This window comes from Lathyrus oleraceus, chromosome 4 (genome assembly GCF_024323335.1).
Source record: "Lathyrus oleraceus cultivar Zhongwan6 chromosome 4, CAAS_Psat_ZW6_1.0, whole genome shotgun sequence".
Classification (NCBI taxonomy): domain Eukaryota; kingdom Viridiplantae; phylum Streptophyta; class Magnoliopsida; order Fabales; family Fabaceae; genus Lathyrus; species Lathyrus oleraceus.
In genome coordinates, this window is record NC_066582.1 from 391728622 (window position 1) to 391738494 (window position 9873).

General features: G+C 36.6%; 1 non-coding gene across 1 annotated transcript; it reads right to left on the reverse strand.

Moving 5' to 3' along the window:
* Positions 1-8933: 8933 nt before the first annotated feature.
* Positions 8934-9040, reverse strand: LOC127077400 (small nucleolar RNA R71). The gene has a single exon (XR_007787214.1). It is a non-coding gene; the product is annotated as a small nucleolar RNA R71 (small nucleolar RNA).
* Positions 9041-9873: the final 833 nt, after the last annotated feature.

Genomic DNA, 9873 nt, shown 5'->3' on the forward strand with positions numbered 1-9873 from the left:
TAATGATAAATGACTTGAAATTAAATTGCATAAAGTAAATGACTTGAAAGTAAAGCAAAATTAATAATGGTTAGTGTTAGTCAAAGTTAATTAAATGTTAGTTGGTTTTGCTTTTTTAATTGATTAAGTCATTCTTTAGAGAACACTCAACCCTCTATTCACAAGCATGAATCCTTGAACCAAGACATCTTCCATAGGAAGGAAAAAATGCCAAGTTTCCACACAATACCATGAAAGAGGAGAGATTTACAATACCACTTACTAGAATGTTATGCCTTTAGGGTCAAAATTTAGCTCTATGTTAAGCAATCGTAATTGGATTTATGTAGAAGTCACAACTATCTGAGGTCGGGCAATAAAAAGTTAGGTGCTAATGCATGTTATAGATTTGGTATAATGAACCAAACTCCTAAAACATACTACACACTAAAAGAAAAGATCAAAATGGATGAACCTATCTCATCCATACTTGTATTGGTTCATCTGACACAAAGTCATTGATGAACCAATTAGCCTTAGGATATTGAGACTTCATTGGTTAATGAAAGGAATGAGAAAGAATAGGGATGAAGATGAAGAGGGAGGGGATATGAGAGAAACACAAATTGGTCATGGGAGGAATTTTATCAAATTAAAATCATTCATTCATTTTGGGAGATGAAATGTACATTTCATCAATCCCCTAAATCCAATGATTTTTACTCAACAAAAGTCAAATCAACCTTGACCAAGACCCAAACAAATAGTAAAACATCACAAGACCATAAAAATGGCTCAACATAATTTTTACACAATTAATCAATTAAAAATCAAATTAAAAATGCATTTAAATTCAAATTAATTTGGTTAAAACCTAAAATCTCTTCAAAACACCAAATAAATGGTCAACAAATTTATCCTAGGTCAAACAAGGTCAAAGGACCTTAGACAAAAAAAAATCATGATTTTTAAAAAAGTCAGAAGTATTTTTAAATAATTAAAAATATGCACAAAAACAATTAATTCATGAAAAATTCAAAATTAATCCAAAAAATAATTTTAATTTAGAAAATGAAAGAGGAAAATATTTAAATATTTTTGGTGAAAGTCCCATATTTTTTGGATTAAAAATGAAATTATTATGAATTAAACAAAATAAAGCAATTAAATGAAAAATCAGAAAATACAAAAAAAACAAGAGCCATCAGATCTCCCTCATTAATTGAGGTGGCAGATCTGATGGACAAAACACGCGCTCCATCATGTTCCCAAGTCAATGCGTGTACACGCATGGTAATCAGAAGCGAAGACCATGATTAGAAGATGGGGAGAAGATCTGGTGGATAGGAGCATGCCCCCACACCACCAGAGTTAGGGCTCCGGTTGTCTTCTCCGGTGGACCTCACCGGACTTGTCCACCATCAACCACCACTAAAATAAAAAACAACGACATGGATTTAAAGAAAAAATGCTCAGGAGCTCGAATCTGGTCTCAATTTTCTCCAATTCCAAGTATATAAAAAGATACAGGGATTTGAATTTTGAGGATCATGAACTAAGTTGCTTCGATTTGACCTAAAAGCAACTCAATCTTGTTGCCTACATTGGTAGGACTTCAGCCAACCAAGAATCACAAAGAATTATAAAGAATTGAGAGAGAATCGAAGAGATGAAGTTTCTGAAAAATCACCTTCGAGTTACTTCAAATTCACTTGATCTTGATCTGGATTTGCTTGCTTTCTCTTCCTCTTGCTTGCAGAAACCAATTAAGATAAAAAGGGCAATGACTTCTTGGAGTTTGAACTTCCAAACAGAAGATGAAGTTCAAGCTCAATTTCAAATGAATCTTCAAGAATTCTATAGAATGGAGGGTTTGGATTTCTCTAGAAAAGCTTGGGCAAGGTGTTCCTTCAGTTCTGATCACATTGCACTTGTATTTAGAGCCAATTCAAATTCTTTTCACACACTTCCATTTGAATATCCAAAATTAGTAACTTCCTTCATGAGCTAGCATGGGTGTGTGAAAAGCCCAAATAATCATTTGAAAAGGTCCAAAATCATGCATAGGTCATGTTGAAAGTATTGCACTGAGCCATGCAATGTTGAAATGAGTTTGATCACGAAATCCTTCCAAATGGTACCATACATTGCACCCATGTGCAAGTCCTTCAATATTGATCCAAACGAGATGATCTTTGACTTTTTGGAAAGGTAAGATCAAGGGGAACAACTTTCATGTTAAACACTTTTCAATTTTAAGCTTGGATCATGATGAATTTTGAGGTGGAAGTTTGGAAAATCAAACATATATGAAAATTTTCGAAGTACCAAGTCAAATATTCACTTCTTCCACCTTGAATAACTTTTGCTATGGACTTCAAATGGAAAAAGTTCCTTCATCAAAATTGTATCTCTTTCAAACCTATTCAGTTTAGTCACCAATTGGACCTTATTTGGATTTTTCATGAAGGAGCTATGCATTTTAAAAGTTAAGGAAAATAACTTGTTCAATGGTAATTACCCCAAAAGACCTATAATGTTTTCTCTTGGAACATGAATTTTAAAGTTGAATTTTAACTTCTTACAAACATCAAAGTTGAAGTAGACATCTTGGATTATTAATGGAATTTGAGTGGCTTTCATCTCATAAAAAATGAGCAAGTTATGGTCTTGGGAAGTTGACCTTCTAACTAGGGTTCAGACAAAATGACCTATAATCTTTCACCATAAAAAATGACTTTCCAAGAAAAACTAGGTCTTGACTTAAACATGAAAGTTATTTGGAATTTCATTTTGAGTAACTTTTTCCTTGGAATAATTTTCATATGACAAATATTGTAGGAGATAGAGTCTAGGGAACCCCAGTTTTGACTAGTTGACTTTCTCTGGTCAACCACCATGAACCGTCTTGCTAGCTAGACATTCTCTTGACTTTTGGAACTCGTGAAGGATCATATATGTGTAAGATGATGCAATATGAAGTATCCCTTGAAATATTTGATCAATTGATGAAGAAACTTGTTGAGGAAGTCACACAAGATACCCAGATGAATTAGGGTTTCCAAGGTAAAAAAACTTTAAACCCTTGATGAATTCTTGATCAAAATGATATGTGAAGACCATAGGGATCCATATATGATGTCTAGAACCAATGTGAACCGTTTGTTTATTAGTCTCCTTGCATTAAGGGTCTCAAACCCTATATATGAGCTTGATGAAGCATAAGTGAGCACACACATTACCTACAAAAGCAACAAACTATACATTGACATATTTTTTGGTATTTTGGTTAGTAAATAATGAAAAATAAAGTATGATACAATAAAATGTGTTTGGTGACATCTCCCAATGCAAACCCAGTGAATGAGGGGTAAGGAGAATGCCAAGGTGTGATCCCAAAGCCAATGCATATGATGAGATAGCATGAGGGATCTTAGGGTCAAAATTGGGGTCTTACAACTGCCCTTATTTAAGGACATTCTAACTAAGGATGTGAAGGTTAAAATCTTCGTATCGATTCAGTAGAATGGACTTAAATAACAAACTATAGAAACGAATTTTGGTCCCTAAGATACCTCGTGATGCATATGATATGAATGTTAAAAGTAATATATGTGGGGAATATATTGTCATAGAGAAAAAGAAATAGGAGACTCTGAAAGTCCACAGGAGCATATTGCATTCCATATGGAAAACTCACTGGGGAGGCAGAGACTCTAGGGGATAAAAGTTGTGCATATGCCAGGCTATGACTTGAAAACTGTTAGAGGCAGGAGGTGAATTCCATGAAAATAAATAAATGGAAAGATACGGTCGGGGATAAGGGGAAATCTGCAGGGGAAGCAAGTGGATCAGAACAAAACTGAAATACCTGAACCAAACAGGGGATTAGCGGCTTCACTAAGGAAATACACGCTCAAACGCAATTCGGGAAGAATGAACTTAAACACAGGAATACCAGAAGTATATTATCTATTACCGGTTACTGGGTAGGAAGATAATGTACTATGTCAGAGGGACATCCGTCACCGGTTAGGGTAAACATATCAAGGATGATTCGCTGAAAAGAAGGAGGCGTATTCGTTACCGGTTATCGGTTACTGGGTAAGAACAACTTGCTAGGAAAATATCAAATAGGATTTACATCTACCGGTTACTGGGCAGAAGACCAAAGAGAGAATATCTGTTACTGGTTAAAGTGAATATATCAAGGATAGACTCATAGGAAGAATATCTGTCATCGGTCAGGATGAACTTATCAAGGATAGACTGCTAGGGGAAAATAGAAATTATATTAATCAGTTACTGGATAGAATACCACAAAGAGAATATTCGTCACCGGTTAGAGTGAACATATCAAGGATAGACTCAGAGGAAGAAAGTAGGGTTTACAACTACCGACTATTGGGCAGAAGACCACAAAGAAGAGAAAACCCGTCATCGGCTAAGATGAACATATCAAGGATTAACTCTCTGGGAAATGAAATAGGGATTACACCTACCTTTTTACTGGGTAGAAAACCACAAAGGGGAGAATATCCGTCATCAGTTAGGATGTACATATCAAGGATAGACTGCTTGGGGAAACGTGAAAATGAATCCAGTGGGAAATATAAATGAGGTAAATTACTTTTACCGGGTATTGGGGAAAAGTAAAGTATTCACAAATCGAAAAGAACATTACCGGTTACTGGGTAATATACTTTTGGGGGACCAAAAATATCTGTCTAGGTAAGAGCTAGAAAGAAATGGTCAAGCAAAGACTCAACCCGATGAGGATATAACTTAGGGGAATGGTTCCATCCAAATAATTTACTGGTGGGAAAACTGAAAGAATAATCATCCACGGGGAAATAACTCAGTGGGGAATGAGAAAGGTTAAGTTCTTTATTCTTAAGGGGGTGACACTCTATCATTTAAAGAGGATAGACACACCAAATCTGCATAGGGGAACAATATCACCATAACAGGGGATCAGACAATAAGGAATCAAATGCAATAACATGCATAATGAAATATCTGATGTATGAATGTATATGTATATGATTGATGATTATGCTGACAAAATAATCACAAAGGATACAAATGTCACTGATTTGAATCATCGCTACAACACTCGGCTAATCTCGACAAGGTGGAAACACCAACTGGAGAAATATGCTGAGACTGGATGCAAATCCACTGGTTCTGAATGTCTCAAACCTGGATGGGGATAGGGAGAGGAGATCGGATGAGGACCTGAATTGTCAACTTGGTTGGGAATTTTAGGTCACCATTATATAAAATGAGACAACCTTGCAAGGGACCAGATTAAATACTACTAAAAAATTAACACTGCTAGGAATCAGAAGTGAATTCCATTGGGGATTTACAGGAGATAAAAATCCGTGTCCGGTCCATGCAAACTGTTGAGAACGTGATCCTACAACTCAGCTGGGGAAACTGCCTTTCTGTTGGGGAGGAAAAGGTTACCAAACCAAACGCTTGGGGAAAACCAACGATGCTTCGCACTTTAGGACTTAACTATTCTCAGATTGTTGTCGATATTCCTTATTGCCATTAATTTTGCCTTTTAAGTAATTGCTTTTATTATTTAATAAAAAATGATTTTTATTAATTCAAATTTCGAAGTTATCATCATAAAATTCAATTTTATTTAGCTGAAAAAAATAAAAAAGAGTAGAAACAATTGGATAAAAAGCTTAACTTTATTTAATAGGATGACAGTTTGTAAATGACAAGACTCCATGGATCTTTTACAAAAGTTAAAAAATGGTAATTAACATGGAAAAGGGCTACATTGAATACAATGATCACTAATCCTTCTACCATCTTCAGTATCCGGTGCGCTCTTGGCTTCTGTTGAGAATGATGAATCCGAACTGACTGACTTGCTCAAAAAAGGTTCCCATGACTAGGATCATCCAAATGTAGTTACTTGCCATAATCCCTGATTTTTGAATAAATTTCCCTAAGGTAGGGTATTCAATCTATCGGGATAAATATTCTGTTTTATGTCTCTAATTTTTGCCTGGATCGCCCTTTCAGGTTTTCAATCCACTAAGACGCTCATTTTTGCCTAAGCCGCCCTTTCGGGTTTTCAACTTAGCGAGTTGTTCTTTTCTTCTTAGACAAACTATTTCTTGAATGCGTCGACATTCACAGGACGAGTGAATTCTTCACCATCCATAGTTGTAAAAATCAAAGCACCGCCTGAAAAGGCTCTCTTCACAACATATGGGCCTTCATAATTAGGAGTCCATTTTCCCCTAACATCAGGTTTAAAAGAAAAAAATCTTCTTGAGCACAAGGTCACCTTATCTGAACACACGAGGCATGACCTTCTTATCAAAAGTTTTCTTCATTCTTTGCTGATATAACTGACCATGACACATGGCAGTCAATCTCTTCTCTTCAATTAAATTCAGCTGGTCATACCTGGTCTGCCACCATTCAGCTTCTATCAACTTGGCTTTCATCAAGACACATAATAATGGGATCTCAACCTCCACTGGGAGCACAACTTCCATACCATAAAGAAGTGAGAAAGGGGTTGCCCTTGTTGAAGTGCGGACAGATGTACGGTACCCATGCAGAGCAAATGAGAGTATCTCATGCTATCTTTGTACGTTACAACCATTTTCTGAATAATCTTCTTGATGTTCTTATTTGCAGCTTCAACAACCCCATTAATCTTAGGTCTGTAGGGAGAAGAATTATGATGTGCAATCTTAAAGTCTTTACAAAGAGAGCGTTCACCATATTATTGTTCAAGTTAGATCCATTATCGATAATTGATAACACTGAAACACACTGCGTATTTGACTCAGATTGCATATGCTTAATAGGTTTTTATTGTCATTTTCTTGTGTTATGTTTGTTTTTTGTCTTATTTTCAGATATTTTTCCCTACAGAAGCCTTTTGTGAAGAAACGAAGCCGAACGAGCAAGAAATCGAAGTTTTTGTGGAAACTTGTTCACATAGCGTCCAACATGGCGTCCGCCAAGGAAGGTGCCATGATGTGTAAGCTGTCAACCGGTGGTAACTGCCACGTTTTCCATGATCTTTCCATGTTGTACACGCGGTGGGCGCCTTGGTGGGGATGGCGGGCGCCACCTTTTTTGATACGACCCCACTAAGGGAAGTTGGAGGATAATTTTGTCTTTGGCTAGCTTTTTAGAACTTCTATAAATAGGCGTTTTCACTTCACGAAAAGGCATCCATCTTAGTTCACAACACTAAGCCTATAGTTCACCATTGTAAAGCGATAATCTGTCACTTCGGGGGGTTATCTCACTTGAGTTGTAGTTAGGTTGGAGCACTGTACAAACAATCTTGCCGCCATTTTACTTTCCAGTCAAGTTTTCTTTTCAAGTGTACCAGATTAAAGTCTCCGATTTGGAGCGGGTTTTTTATTCAAGTTATTCCCATTTATGTTTTATTTATCTTGCATGATTTACTTTATTTATTTACATGTCTCTCTTTTACATACTCGCTTATTTAACTAGCACATTCTATTTACTCGCCCTTTTTAAACATGATTAATTCTGCTATGTTGTTTTCTATTTCCATGTCTGGCTAAATCTTTAAAGGTTAGGATGTAAGGGTCATCATTAAGATGATACTCCATTATTTGTATCTATAGAAATGCTTTAGGGGCTGTTTTGATTTTGACACAAGTTTTCAGTGCTTATTTTGTTCGGTAACTATGGAAGTAGAGCCTAAGTATAGTTGGGTAAGATCGAAAGTCGTCCAACTCTTAAAGATAAACTTGGTTAGTTTTAACTGGTCAAAAGTAGAGAAAGCACTTTGTCCGGTTAATTGGGAATTCTTAACACTATTAGAAAACAATTTTGAAACTATTTTCGGACGCGTTTGTAGGTTTAAAATCCGGATCCTTGAGCGAAAGTCATGGATCCCTTTTAATTTAAAATTTCCAAATAAAAATCACTTTTCAATTAAGTCAAGAATTTAATTTCTTAAAAATAGGTTTACTAATGCGATTAACACCCTTCATCTGTGACAATTGAGGGCATTAATTAGAGAGTAAACTCGGTTATGAATACGCGAAAGCGACAGTTCCTGTTAAATTGATTCTTCTCTAAGTAGAAAATATTGCCCCATAAGTAGATTTGTTTAAAAACAATTGGAGTATTTCCTAACTGATGTGAGTTACATCTGAGCCTGCATTTTATCTGAATTTATTTACTTCATTATTTCCCCTTCAGTGTACTTAAACCTACTTATTTGACTACCTTAGATAAGCACCGTAACAATAGAAATCGATAGATTGACAATTTGGTCTCTGTGGGAACGATAATCTTTTGTATTACTTTGACATGTTCCGTATGCTTGCGGATAACATATTGCACAACCCATCAAGTTTTTGGTACTGTTGTCGGGGACCAATTACGTCAAATTTTCATACCCTGTTATTGCACCGTCTAGACTAAGACCCTATTAGCCGTTAAATGCGAAAAACTCGCAGTACCGGATGTTTAGAAGATCCAATAGCTAAACCAGAGCGATATGCTCGCGCACGTCGTTTGCTCCAAAGAATTAGGAGAGCAATGGCCGAAGATTATAATCGAAGACCACTTACGGAATTTTCCCAACCTTCTAACGAAGAACCTAGTTCTAGTATAGTAAACCCGATATTCCTGCTAACAATTTTGAATTAAAACCCCCTTTCTTACAACTAGTACAACAAAATCAATACGCGGGTCTCGCTACAGAGAACCCAAATCAACATTTAAAAGTTTTTATCCAACTAGCTGATACATTCAAGACTAACGGTGCTTCACCTGAGGTAATTCATCTAAGACTATTCCCGTTTTCCCTCAGAGATAGAGCACAGTCTTGGTTAGATTCCCTTCCGGATAACTCGATAACTACTTGGGAAAACCTCAGGAGAGTGTTCCTTGCAATATATTTTCCCCAGAGTAAGACCGATGTCCTTCGAAACCAAATAACTTGACTCACTCAAAATCAGGGTGAATCACTTTTTGAAGCTTGGGAAAGATATAAAGAACTACTAAGAGCTTGTCCACACCATGGCCTAGAACGATGGTTGATTATTCACACCTTTTATAGTGGATTTCACTATAATACAAATATGTCCATCGACGCTGCCGCCGGTGGTGCTCTGATGAACAAACCTTACCCCGATGCTTGCGCTCTCATCGAAGATATGGCACAAAATCATTACCAATGGGAGTCGGAACGAGCATCAGTGGAGAAAAGGGATACCAAAGGAGGAATACATGAGGTCAATTGTATGGACATGATGAAAGTTAAAATGGACGCTTTAGCCCTGAAGGTTGAAGACATGTCTGCAAATCCTACAACTGTAGTAGATGTAGATTATGAAATTTGTGGAACCAAAGGACATCTTGCACCAGAATGCAATCTGTTAACTGAATTAAACTCAGACCAGGTCAATTATGCCCAAGGAAACCCGTTTTCAAACACTTCCAAACCGGGATAGAGGAATCATCCAAACTTCTCTTATAAAAACAATAAACATATTCAAAACTCTACCCATCAAAGACCACCAGGTTTTCAAGCTCAAATACAAATCTAACCTATACAAGTCGTTCCTCAAAACTCAAACCTTGAGAAAATCATGGAGAGTTTCATTTCGGCCCATACTCAGCAAAACAAAGAATTCCTAAACCAAGATATTCATATAAATGAACTTATCACACAATTAGGAACTAAGGTTGATTTAATAATCACTCACAATAAGATGCTTGAAACCCAAATCTCACAAATAGCACAACAACAAGCCCCCCATGCCACACTTGGAGGGCAATTTCCTGGACAACCTCAACCAAACCCCCGAGGGAAAGCTAACATTGTTACCCTACAAAGTGGGACCACTTATGATGAAC